Here is a 13,391-nt window from a genome sequence, read left to right on the forward strand (position 1 = left end):
TTGGAGGTGTTTTTCATAATCGCCACCGCCGTGCGGAGTATTAGTGACACATGCTTTGAGGCGGAATTGAAAACCGCAACCAGCTCATGTACCAAAAAACGTCGCCACCGCCGCGATGAGGGCCGACGACAGCGGGGGCGAGGGGGCCCGACGTCATAGGGTGTTGCTGGCGGCGCGTGGTGTGACACTGGTGCGTCCTGGAGAGACGCTTTACCATGTCGGGAGATAAGCGGGCCATATATGAATATTGATGAGTATGGCATACTATATGTCAAAACCATGTATCGTTGCATTTTTTATCTTCAACCCAACACAAAAATGGAATAAACTCATTCCCCGTGAAATGAAACCATAACATTTCATGCCCCTGTTTCTCAAACCAAACACATTATTATTTCACGGAAGCTCAAACAAACTCATTTGATAACCTGAGCTATTTCAGCAACCAACAGTTAAAACATACCACTGCTCCTACTACAAGCCAGTGTCATACGGACACACCGTCATCGACGGCCTCGATGAATGCCCTTAGATTACGATCCGACGAGCCACCTTTGCCGAGAGCCTCAGCGACCACCCGCTTCCACTCCGACGCCGCGCGCCGCGCGGCCCCCGCTCCGTCCTCACCCTCCTGCATCACCTCCTCTACGCGCTGCCTCACCCCGGTCGCGCGCAACACGCCGTCGCTGCGCACCTCCGCGCGCGCTCCCACGCGCCACTCGCACTCGACGAGCCACGCGTTCATCCGCTGGTCCGACATATGGGGCACGCACACCATGGGCACGCCGCACGCCAGGCTCTCCATCACCGAGTTCCATCCACAATGCGTCACGAAGCAGCCCACCGCGGCGTGCGAGAGCACCCGCACCTGGTCGCACCACTCCACCACCGTGCCGTTCCCGAGCCGCGCGTTCGTCTCGGGCTCCGACGTCGCCTCGCCATCGGCGAACTCCGCCTTGACGTCCTTCCGGACGACGCAGAGGTACGGCCTCCCGCTCTCCTCGAGGCCGAGGAGCAGCTCGTCGAGCTGCTCCCTATCCATCCCCGCCCGGCTCCCGAACGCGACGTACACCACGGAATCGGCCGGCTTGGTGTCGAGCCACTCCATGTACTTGGCGCCGTCCTGCTTGAAGAGGCCGGTCTCGTCGCCGGACGGGGGCACTGGGCCGATCGGCAGCGCGTTGTACGCTCCCACGGCGGCGAGCGCGCTCTCCTCGAGTTCCTGGCACGTGTTGACGAGCACGATTGCTCTGGGGGTTTCCCTGTCGAGCGTGTCGAACAGGTCGCGCACGGTAGTGTAGATGCTGTGGTAGAACTCGGCGGGGTCGGCGGACTCCGTGATGATGGACGGGAGGTCCCGCACGGCCAGCGGAGGGAGGCCCGGGAGCCGCACGACGAACGACGGGTCGTGGCGGTTGTCCGTCACGACGCCGGCGTGGCCGTGGAAGAAATGGTAGTAGAAGGCCAACACGGCAGCCGGCTGGATCCAGTAGAGCGCGGACGGCACGCCTTTCTCGCGCGCGACGTCCGCGGCCCACGGGAGGAGCATCGTGTAGACGACGCGGGTCACGGGGCGGCCGCGCGCGGCGAGCGCGTCCACCAGCTCCCCGACGCTGCGCGCGCCCGCGGCGTGGAAGGACGCCATGTAGTCGGTGCACGCCGCGGGGTCGGCGGTCCTGTCGTACCGTTGTCGAAGCCGTCCGAGAACGGGAGGAACTCGAGGCGGCCATCGCCGCTGTCGGGCGCGTCCGCCTTCGCCGGGAACATGCGTTGGTGCGCGGTCGCGGTGGTGGAGAACGTGACGACCGCGCCGGGCGCAGCGGCGAGCAGGCGCCAGGCGAGGCGGAGCGCCGGCGCGATGTGTCCCTGGAGCTGGTACGTGAGCACGAGGAAGTGCGGCTGCGGAGACATGCTTGTCCCCCTTTCCTCAGGCGGACTCGCGTAGCGACTAAAGAGCCAAAGGTTGCCACAACTAACGTTAAGGTTAGACAAGTTTGATCAATTTAGATGTATGTTTGGTTCAAGCCACACCTTTGGCAAGCCACATACCTTTGGCAAGCCAAATTTAGACCCATATGACATACATACAAAAAATATGACAAGATTCTCTTAGGCTTGCCAACTTGTGGCTTTTATTTTAATGAACTAACCTTAGGCAAACTTGATAAAAATATGTGGTAAAGTGTGACAGTGCTAGTCCTAAAACCAAACAGCCTCGGAGTTTTTCTACCGGAACCGGTACCTACCAATGTGACATCCACCACACATGCATTTCATCAAGATTCATGTGATCTGGTAACGTATATTATATCTTGCTCTATACATTGTGAATACTAGTGACACGGCCTGACAGAAAGTACATGGTGGCAGCCTTTTACAGAGAAGAGAGAGAGATAGGGAGGAGAAAAATAACCGTGCATGCATGCATTCTCTCTCCCATACATCTAACATGCATTAATTTTCATCCTCATATTTTAAATGATTGATATATTTTCAAACAAATGTTCACTTTTTAAACTTTTTATATATTAGAATTCGCGCCGACAAGACCTTCAAAACAAGATCAATCTAGGATATATTTCAACTACTTTTATTTTGTATATTTCAATTATCTTTGAAATCACTTTCAGAAAAATATAAGATTATTTCGGTATTTCACAAAAATGATTTCGACTGTTTCACTAATTTCCAAAAAAATATGATTTCACTTGTTAAAAAACTAATTTCAAACTTTTTTAAACACTGGTTTCACTTATTTAAAAATGCATATTTCACTAATATTCAAAATCAAGTTCACTAATTTCATAAAAATGATTTCACTCATTTAAAAGAACTAATTTCATTCATTCTTAAACACTACTGGAAGTGTTACACATTTCTCAAAACGATTGAATGATTTTCAGTGAGATATTAATTGAAATAGCTATGTGTAGTTGAGCTGTGTAAAATATGTGAAACTGATATTTCAATGTGTTGTTGCACGTTGTCAAACTAATTTCTGTGAAAAAAATATGAAATCACTTCTCTGAAATATATGAAACTGATATTTCTCATATTTGTAACTTGTTATTTCAGTGAGATATGTATTGAAAAATATGAAATTACTTCCCTGAAATATATTTCAATGTGGTGTTGCAAGTTGCGAAACTAATTTTTGTGAAAATATATGAAATTACTTCTCTGAAATATATGAAAATGCTATTTCATATATTTGTAACTTGTTATTTCAGTGAGATATGTATTGAAATATATGAAATTACTTCCCTGAAATATATTTCAATGGAGTTGCAAGTTGTGAAACTAAATTCTGTGAAAATATATGAAACTACTTCTCTAGAATATATGAAACTGCTATTTGTCATATCTGTTACTTGTTATTTCAGTGAGATATGTATTGAAATATATGAAATAACTTCCCTGAGAAATATGTAATTACTTCCCTAAAAAATATTTCACAAGTTTGAAAAAACACAATTATGTGATTTGGAAAACTGATTCACTCTTTACAAAAACAATCTCTTTACAAGTGCTTTCGCACATGAAACAATCCATTTCACATATCCAAAGTAATAAGTTTCACATATTAACAAAATGAACCTAAATTGTTGCATAAATCTCACTTTGCTCATTTAAGAAATATAATTTCACTCATTTAAAAAAACTTATTTAAATCCTTAAGAGACCAATTTCACACGTTATTCCAGATAAACTCGATTTCAGTCATTTTGATTTACTGATTTCAGTTATTCAAAAAACATCTTTCAATTATTACCAAAAACAAGTTCACTCGCTTCATAAAATATGTTTCGGTCATTTTTCAAAAAATAATCAGTTTCACATGTTTGAAATAACTAGTTTCACGTATTTCACACCCAAAAAATGTGGCATGTGTATTTCACGTATTTCACTCATCTTAAAAATTTGGTTCCATTTATTTCAGAAAACTAATTTCACTTATTTTAAAAAATCATTTCAACAAACAATTTCACTAGTTTCAAAACAAGATTTCACGCATTTAAAAAAATAAATTGAAATAATCAGCTCACATTGTTTAAATAACTAGTTTCGCATATTGCACACTGAAATATGATATTTCAGTTTTTCTAAACAGTAAAATAGTAAATTAGTTTAATATATTGAATGATTTCTCAAAATATGTAACATCTCCCATACATCTAACAGTAATTTGAAATACATATTTCACTCATTCACAAATTGATTTTATTATTTCAAAACAATATATCATTTATTTGAAACAACTGATTTCACTCAGTTGAAAAAACTTATTTCACTCATTTGAGAGAAAACATTAGATTCACTCATTTGAAGTACTATATTCCACTCGTTTAAAAAAACTGATTTCACACATCACAAAAAATTATATTTTCAAACCATATATAGAGTGAAATAAGTTTCGAACAGTGAAATAAGCAGTTTCACACATAATATATAGAGTGAAATAAGTTATTTGAAATGTTGAAAATAAAAAATCATTTCAACAAACAATTTCACTAGTTTCAAAACAAGATTTCACGCATTTAAAAAAATAAATTGAAATAATCAGCTCACATTGTTTAAATAACTAGTTTCGCATATTGCACACTGAAATATGATATTTCAGTTTTTCTAAACAGTAAAATAGTAAATTAGTTTAATATATTGAATGATTTCTCAAAATATGTAACATCTACCATACATCTAACACTAATTTGAAATACATATTTCACTCATTCACAAATTGATTTTATTATTTCAAAACAATATATCATTTATTTGAAATAACTGATTTCACTCAGTTGAAAAAACTTATTTCACTCATTTGAGAGAAAACATTAGATTCACTCATTTGAAGTACTATATTCCACTCGTTTAAAAAAACTGATTTCACACATCACAAAAATTATATTTTCAAACCATATATAGAGTGAAATAAGTTTCGAACAGTGAAATAAGCAGTTTCACACATAATATATAGAGTGAAATAAGTTAATTGAAATGTTGAAAATTAAATGTATTTGAAATGTATCCGAAATTGATCTTGTTCTAAAGGTCTTGCCACCCGGAGATCAAATATATAAAATATTTCACATATGTAATTTTGATTTAAAAGATATAAACGGTTGAAAATGTCAAATGAAATTTAAATGGTACTATGGGAGCTAGAGGAGGAGAGTATGTCTGAGACATGCATGCACGGTACTGGCAAAAAGTGCTGACAAGAGTTGACAAGACATTTCATACATGATGATGTTTAACAAAATACAAAGGAATACTAGTATGCATGTAGACAGTGTGCACCAATCTTCAAGAATTGAAGGGTGGATTTAGCACCGGTACATACCGGCTCCGGTAAAAAGAGGTTTGCGACTCGCGTAGCTCGAGAGAGCGTCACGCGATCTTGCAGCGACGGCTGGCACGCTTTCCGATTTGAGTGGCATAGCGCGAGAGACCTTGGGTCCCAATGCAAAGGTGCTTAGATGAGGTGCTAAGTGCATTAAATACTTTAGCAACTCAACTCCTCAATGCATAGGTGCTTAACTTGTTGTTGCTAAGCACACTTTATTTAATGAGTTAGCACCTAAAGTCTTTCATGCATTGGCCAAATTGTTTCATTTAAGTGATTTGCCTAGGTTCTCGCGCTTGGCATTGGTTCTTCCTGGGGTCACCAAAGTACTCTCTTTTTTTTAAATGTTGTGCCATCATTTTTTTACTTATGTGGCATGCTTAGCATCCGTCCACGGTGAAGCACTGGGAAGCACGCGACCCACGATGCCCAGCTGCCCACGCGAGGAAGCTGGTTCATCCATGACTCTGTCGGGAACTAATTGCTCGCGGCCGGCGCACCCATGTGGTTTGGGAGAGGAGCGGCTGCATGTGTCAAGCGAACGGCATGCACATGCCAACCAGTACTGTAGATCTGTGATCTGTGGTATTGGTCGCTCTGTGATCAACGCACGTGCTCCCTCTTCTGGTTCTTTGTTTTTGTTTTGAGAACTCCCTCTTCTTGTTACGAGGCCGATCAACTGGGACTCGGACGCTGTCGGCAGAGGGGAGGAGCACCTGGCGGTCGGCGGAGAGAAGGAGCACCAGGATCAGCTGGAACTGACCAAACTTGCGTGCTTCCTTCTCGTGTGCCCATTCGTACTCCTGCATATGTGGATTAATTTGATTGGTACAAAATAAGGCCCCGACCCCACCCCTTAAAATCAGGGGGGAGATGATTAGATTAGAAAGGAAAAAAGGGAAAAGACAACCATAAGATGAAGTGGGAGCACGGATGGGAGCATGGGGAGAGAGCAAGCAAGCCGGATCCCTCCCCCCTCCCCCCCCCCCGATTTCAGGGGGTGGGGCCCGACTGCTAATCCTAAGCCAATTAGTTTGCTCCACATCAGCCTGTACGATAAACCATGTAAAAATAGCCCATAGTTCTAGCATTACTGCTCGAGGACAGCGAGAGCAGCAGCACCACCAGACCCCCGCGCGTCCCCATGTCGACCGCCGCAGTCTCTCAGCGCGGCCCGCCCTCTCCGACTGGTCTTCGGCTAGCGCTCAGCACCAGCGCCCGGTTTGGTTTGGCACCAACACCTTCAAACTGCCCCTATACGTGGGGTACATTACATGTCATCCAACTTGCGATGCCTCATCGGTCCATGGAGGGATTGGAAGTCCGTTTTTTCACAAACCGGGGGGCTTTGCTGACATCCGGTCCGTTGACATGCACGCGCCCGACAACCCGGTTCCATCCAAAACCCTCTTTCGTGCGAAACGGTTGCCACACATTGATGCCGTCCGAGAGCGCATGCATCACATACATACTGGCCCAGAAGAGACGCGACCTCTCACTCGTGCATTGGAAAAGCGCGTCAGCCGAGAGTGCCACATGTGCTACGTCTCGGTCTCTGTGCCTGTTCAATGCCAGAGCGACGTGAGTGGACAGGACAGATAAAAGCTACATGACCCACTTGGAAGCTGCCACATCAACAACTGATGGCCCTATTTGTCAGAAACTTTGATCGATCAAACCCATGGAAAGATTATTACTCATGGATTATCGTCATAAAAAATGATCTTAGGCGACAGATTGGCATATGATCGGTTACAGTCTAGGCCATCATCGAAAATGGTCGCCAGTGACAATTTTGAGTTCATCACCTAAGACAGGGTTTTGCGAGACAGAAAAAATGGTACCATCGAGATTTTATTTGCTGTGACGGCGCTTCAGTGACGGTGGACATGACGGCCAAAAAACGTCACCTGGCCATTTTATGACGAAAAATGATTTTATGTAACACAAATGAAACAACACATGATATCTTGTTTTGTCGCGAGTAGCCGGTCCATGGCGCAAGGGCCAAATGCAATTGAGAAACTCCGTGAACTATACAGAGCTTCTTATCAAAACTCATAAACTTCTTTTTAAAATTGAAAAAGAACGATGAATATTTGTGAAAGCATTCAGGCCATTTTTCTAAGGCTTTGTGACTGATTCCTCAAACAATGTTTTTGCTTAATTAGAAATAAGCAGAAGGAAGAGCTTCAGACAAAACTCAACTCTCACCCATTTCCATAAACCGCATACTACAAATACTTACCTCATACATTACATGACATGAAATGTTTTGAGGATGAATGTAGCGTATTCCTTATTTGACGGCTACTGTGGGTATGAAACGATCAATCATAGGGTGAGATATCACCCTGCTGTCCCTAACTTTGGCTTCGAGGTGTTCCATTGGCTCCCTATCCATGAGATAGAACCTGAAGCCAGACGGCAAAAGTGACGAACATCTCTTGCACCACACATTGATTACTTTCATTACATATTCGTTCAGTGCATTATCCGTGTATGTCACTAATACATCGATGGTTTCATTCTCAATGGCACTTGCTTCGCCCACCGGAATATTGAGGTATAATCTGTCGGCCTTATTATTTCGACCAAGGTCCATAAAGAACGGAAGCAAATAGGTTGGGTGGTCGGCCATGGCAAGCTGCTCTGGCGGGTAGACATGGGGCGGCGAAACTTTCTTTTGTCCGCTCGGAGGATGTAGGAATTTAGTGAGGTCTTTGCATTTCAAGAAAAGGCTCTCCTTCTGGGGAAGGGGGCGTTGAGGGAGTCCTGGACTAAGGGGTCCTCGGGTGTCCGGACAATTTGATATGGGCTGGACTGGTGGGTGATGAAGATACAAGGCAGAAGACCTTTCCCCGTGTCCGGATGGGACTCTCCTTTGCGTGGATGGCAAGCTTAGCGTTCGGATGTATTATTTCCTTTCTCTGTAAACCGGCTCTATACAACCCTAGACCCCTCCGGTGTCTATATAAACCGGAGGGTTTCGTCCATAGAGGCTAAGAACAAATCACATAGGCTAGACATCTAGGGTTTAGTCATTACGATCTCGAGGTAGATCGACTCTTGTAACCCCTATACTCATCAAATACAGTCAAGCAGGACGTAGAGTTTTACCTCCATTAAGAAGGCCCGAACCTGGGTAAACATCGTGTCATCCTTGACTCCTGTTTCCTTCGATCCTCAGACGCACAGTTCAGGACCCCCTACTCGAGATCAACCGGTTTTGACACCGACATTGGTGCTTTCATTGAGAGTTCCACCATGCCGTCAACGGAAGGATCGATGGCTCGTTCGATCGTCAGCAATGATGCCATTTCCGGGGAGGTTTTCCTCCACGACCAAATTTTTGTGTTCGGTGGCTTTGTTTTGCGTGCCAACTCGATTGGTCACCTCGAACAGGTTGATAGCTACGCCCCAGGTCATCAGACAAGTCTCAGGAACCTAAATTATGTCGCTGATATCCGAGGAGACTTGATCTTCGAAGGATTCGCGGCCCCGACCACCGCTCTGGCCTTAGATCCGGAGCAAACCGCCAGGCCCGAAGATGGGAGTGTGGAGCCCACCGGACTCTCCACTGCAAACCATGCTATCGAAGATCCGGAGGCGATTGTTTACACAACGAACTCGGAATTAGACCGGGTTCCTCCTATGACTGAAAGGCCGGACTCGCCCCCGGACTCTAGCTCCATGGACTCTCGTTTCCCTGTCCAAACCTCGCTCTTAAACGAGGTGCTGGACTTAATGCGATCCCTCACCATCACAGAGGAATCACCTCCGAATTACGCCCAGCCCAGACTAGGGGCTGGAAGCAGGGAATTTTACGCCCCACCCACCACCCACTTCATAGCCACTGTCGAAGATTTAACCGACATGCTGAACTACGCCTCCGAAGACATCGACGGCATAGACGACGATGCCAGAGACGAACAAGGCCAAGACCTGCCGTTTACCGAACGTTGGACGGCCACCTCCACATATGACGTATATATGGTGGACACACCCAAAGAGGATGACGCCGGCGGCAGGAAGGATCCGGTTGAGGACAAACCCATTGAGGCACCTCGAAAGCGTCGACGTCAACGGCGCCGCTCAAAATCGCGTCGTGGCAAAGACAGTAATATCGGCACCGGAGATGATAACACTCCGGAGGGTGCCGAAGACCCTGAAGCCCCTGTCGAGCCCACATCCGAACAAGACGATGTGGAGGAGGGGAAAGTTAATCCCGACGATCCAGTCGGGAACGAGGACTCAGAAGACAGTAATTATCTACCGCTCTCCGAGGACGATGTGAGCCTCGGTGACGAAGACTTCATCGTGCCAGAGGAACCACTCGAGCAAGAGTGCTTTAAGCACCAGCTAATCGCCACTACGAGAAGCCTAAAAAAGCAGCAGCAACGGCTCCAAGCCGAACAGGATACGCTCAACGACAGATGACTCAGGTCCTAGCTTCCGAAGAATATGGCCTTCAACGCCCAACAAAAACTTATCCGAAGCGCCGGCTACTGCCACAATTTGACGACAAGGTCGTCAAGCCAAACCCGTCGAAACATGACCATGCCGATGAACCAGATCGGCCACCACGTGGGCGAGACAAAGCAGCCACCCATGCCAAAGACCAACCCGCACCACCTCGCCGTAAGGGCAGCGAGACAACGGTTCCATGATACACCTACGATCTATGACAATACCTAAATAATAGAGCAGGCCAAATAAGATCAATCTACGGATCTAAGGGGTGCGCCCCAACGCAGAAGACGAGCGCCAAGCTTGGCCTGACAGGCATAACCTCACCAGGGCCGAAAACCGCATACGGACTTCATCCGAATTGCGTCGTGACGTCGCCCGATACAGAGGCGTTGCACACCCCTTATGCTTCACTAATGAGGTAATGGAGCACTAGTTCCCAGAAGGGTTTAAACCCGTGAACATTGAATCATACGATGGAACGACATATCCCGCAGTATGGATCGGAGATTTTCTTCTCCGTATCCACATGGCTCGCGGTGACGATCTCCATGCCATCAAATACCTCCCCCTAAAACTCAAGGGACTAGCACGACACTGGTTAAATAGCCTCCCAGAGAACTCAATTGGTAGCTGGGAAGACCTGGAGGATGCCTTTAGAGACAACTTCCAAGGTACTTACGTCCGGCCTCCGGACGCCGATGACCTTAGTCACATAGTCCAGCAACCCGGAGAGTCAGCCCGGAAACTCTGGACCAGGTTCTTAACTAAAAAGAACCAAATTGTCGATTGTCCAGACGCTGAAGCCCTCGTGGCCTTTAAACACAGCATCATGACGAGTGGCTTGCCCGACACCTCGGCCAAGAAAAACGAAGTCCATGGAAGCCCTCACCGCACTTATGACCCGCTTTTGCATGGGAGAAGATAGCTGGCTAGCTCGCAGAAGCAACAACACCAGCGACCCCGGCACCTTCGAAGCCAGAGATGGCAACGGCAGGCCATGACGCAACAAACACAAGCATCAAAGCAACAATGACGATACCAAAGACACGACGGTCAACGCCGGATTCAGTGGCTCTAAACCCGGCCAGCGGAAGAAGCCATTCAAAGGAAATAAGGATGGTCCATATAGTTTGGACCGAATACTAGATCGGCCTTGCCAGATCCATGGCACCCCGGACAAGCCTGCCAATCATACCAACAGAACATGTTGGGTCTTTAAACAGTCTGGTAAGATAAACACCGAACATAAGGGGAAAGGGCCGCCCAGCGAGGATGATGATGAGCCTCGCCCGACGAACACAGGTGGGCAAAAGAAATTCCCCCCCGAAGTAAAAACAGTAAACATGATCTACATCACTCATATCCCTAAGCGGGAGCACAAGCGCGCACTAAGGGACGTTTATGCCATAGAGCCAGTCGCCCCAAAATTCAACCCATGGTCGGCTTACCCGATCACTTTTGACCGCGGAGACCACCCAACCAGTATCCATCATGGAGGTTCGGCAGCATTGGTCCTCGACCCAATCATCGACGGATTCCACCTCACGCGAGTCCTTATGGACGGCAGCAGCAGTCTCAACCTGCTTTATCAGGACACTGTCCGTAAAATGGGCATTGATCCGTCAAGAGTCAAGCCCACTAAAAACTACCTTTAAAGGAGTAATACCTGGCGTAGAGGCCTGCTGCACAGGGTCCATAACGCTGGAGGTAGTCTTCGGCTCACCGGATAATTTCCAAAGCGAAGACTTGATCTTCGACATCGTCCCTTTCCGCAGTGGCTATAACGCACTGCTCGGACGAACCACATTCGCCTGCTTCAATGCAGTCCCGCACTATGCTTATCTAAATCTCAAGATGCTCGGACCACGCGGCATCATAACAGTCAATGGAGACATCGATCACTCCCTCCGTACTGAGGAGTATACTGTGGCCCTCGTAACTGAAGCACAGGGTGGCCTTATCACACCAAATACTACATCAGCAGTCAAGCCCCCAGACACTGCCAAACGAGTCCGGTCTACCCTGCAGAAGGATAGCCCAGCTCGTCCAGAGCTGGATTAGCAATTCGGCCTCCATGAAAACCCCAACCTGATTGCGGCATGCGTACTGCGCGTACATAATTACGCACTAAAGGTACCATGGGCGAGGACGGAGGCACATTGAAACAAAGTCCACAATACGGCTCGACCCTATCCGGACCCTCATATTCTTATTTTTCCTTATTTCTATTTTTTAGGTTCTTTACAACCCACATCACTTTATGATGGTACCGAGGGCCCTTTTCCAGGCCCCTTATGTATCCTCGATCGAGTGATCCTCTCAAAGGATCCTACACCAAGGCGAAAAACGGCGAAGACATGCGGCAGAGTATTCAAAGGATCTTCAAGACCACCTTTTCCTTTTTAGGACCCGTATAGAGCTTTCCCTTGAATTCTCGGCATGTAAAATAGCCTTGATAATTATGGCATTCTCTGTAAAGAGCACGTTCGACGTATCAATTAGAACATAGCGGAAATAGTTTCGTCCTACCTTCTTCGGTATTGGCCTATTCCATAATCTATATTCCATCTTCACGACTGATTGACATATACACATTGGAATTAATTGCCAGGGGCTTTATTCAGCCACAAATATTCAAAAACAGAAAGTCCAAACACTTTCATAGTACACTTCGGCGTCCCGAATACCGCATTATATGCATCGGCTCCGAATCATGTCTTTGGTCAATAGTTGGGTTGCCCGGCTCATGTGGTTACCACCTTACGTTCCGCTCGTTCGGCTAAGGTAGTAAAGGGAGAACAACTGCGATTGTGTTTCGGGCTCGTTCGGTCAAATACCTCAGTAGAGAAAGGCGAAAATTGACTGTCATGATACGGCGAGAGTTGGTCAGCGGTTCGGTGACTTATTAAAATCTTTTCATGATTTTTCTTTCCGTATTACACGAAGGACTGGCCTTCACCCGACCAGGCGTCTAAAGCACCCACGTTTGGATAGCCGAACAACACCAGGGGTTAAGCCTATAATCCCATTGTCAAACTCATATGGCTAAGTGAGAGTAGTAAATCCGCATAGTCTGATTGCCTAGTTCGCTACACGATCACCTCCTTTACGGACCAACACGTTGGGACAAGAGTGATCGCGTGCGATTCCAAACATCCCCGTAGTATCTACGTGGGGGCTGGAGCCGACGACTGACAAACTTTCAAATATAACAAACGGCCGCACAGGAGGAAAATAATTTGAGATAAACAAGCACAAGTATATTACAAAAATCCTCGCTTCATAATACAAAGTTTGGGTGGCTCAGATACATTCATTTCAAACATAATGTCCTTCGAGCATTGACCCCCTGTCAAACGGGCACCCTCCAGGACGTCCTTGAAGTATTGCTCTGGCTTGCGGTAGTCCTTGCCTTCAGGTGGACCCTCGATGGCCACAACGGCGGCCTTCATCTTCGCCCAATGCATCTTGACACGGGCAAAGGCCATCCACGCGCCCTCTATGCACGTCGAGCGCTTCACAGCCTCCACTCGGGGCAAGGCGTCGCTGAGCCGCTTGGCCAGACCGAAGTAAC

The 13,391-nt window shown here is 46.7% G+C and overlaps 1 pseudogene; it reads right to left on the reverse strand.

Moving 5' to 3' along the window:
* Window positions 1-343: 343 nt before the first annotated feature.
* Window positions 344-2,288, reverse strand: LOC125521577 (crocetin glucosyltransferase, chloroplastic pseudogene; annotated as a pseudogene).
* Between the last annotated feature and the right edge of the window lie 11,103 nt (window positions 2,289-13,391).

The sequence above is a fragment of the Triticum urartu genome, chromosome 7A, assembly GCF_056163025.1.
Source record: "Triticum urartu cultivar PI428250 chromosome 7A, HENAU_Tu73, whole genome shotgun sequence".
NCBI classification, from domain to species: Eukaryota; Viridiplantae; Streptophyta; class Magnoliopsida; order Poales; family Poaceae; genus Triticum; species Triticum urartu.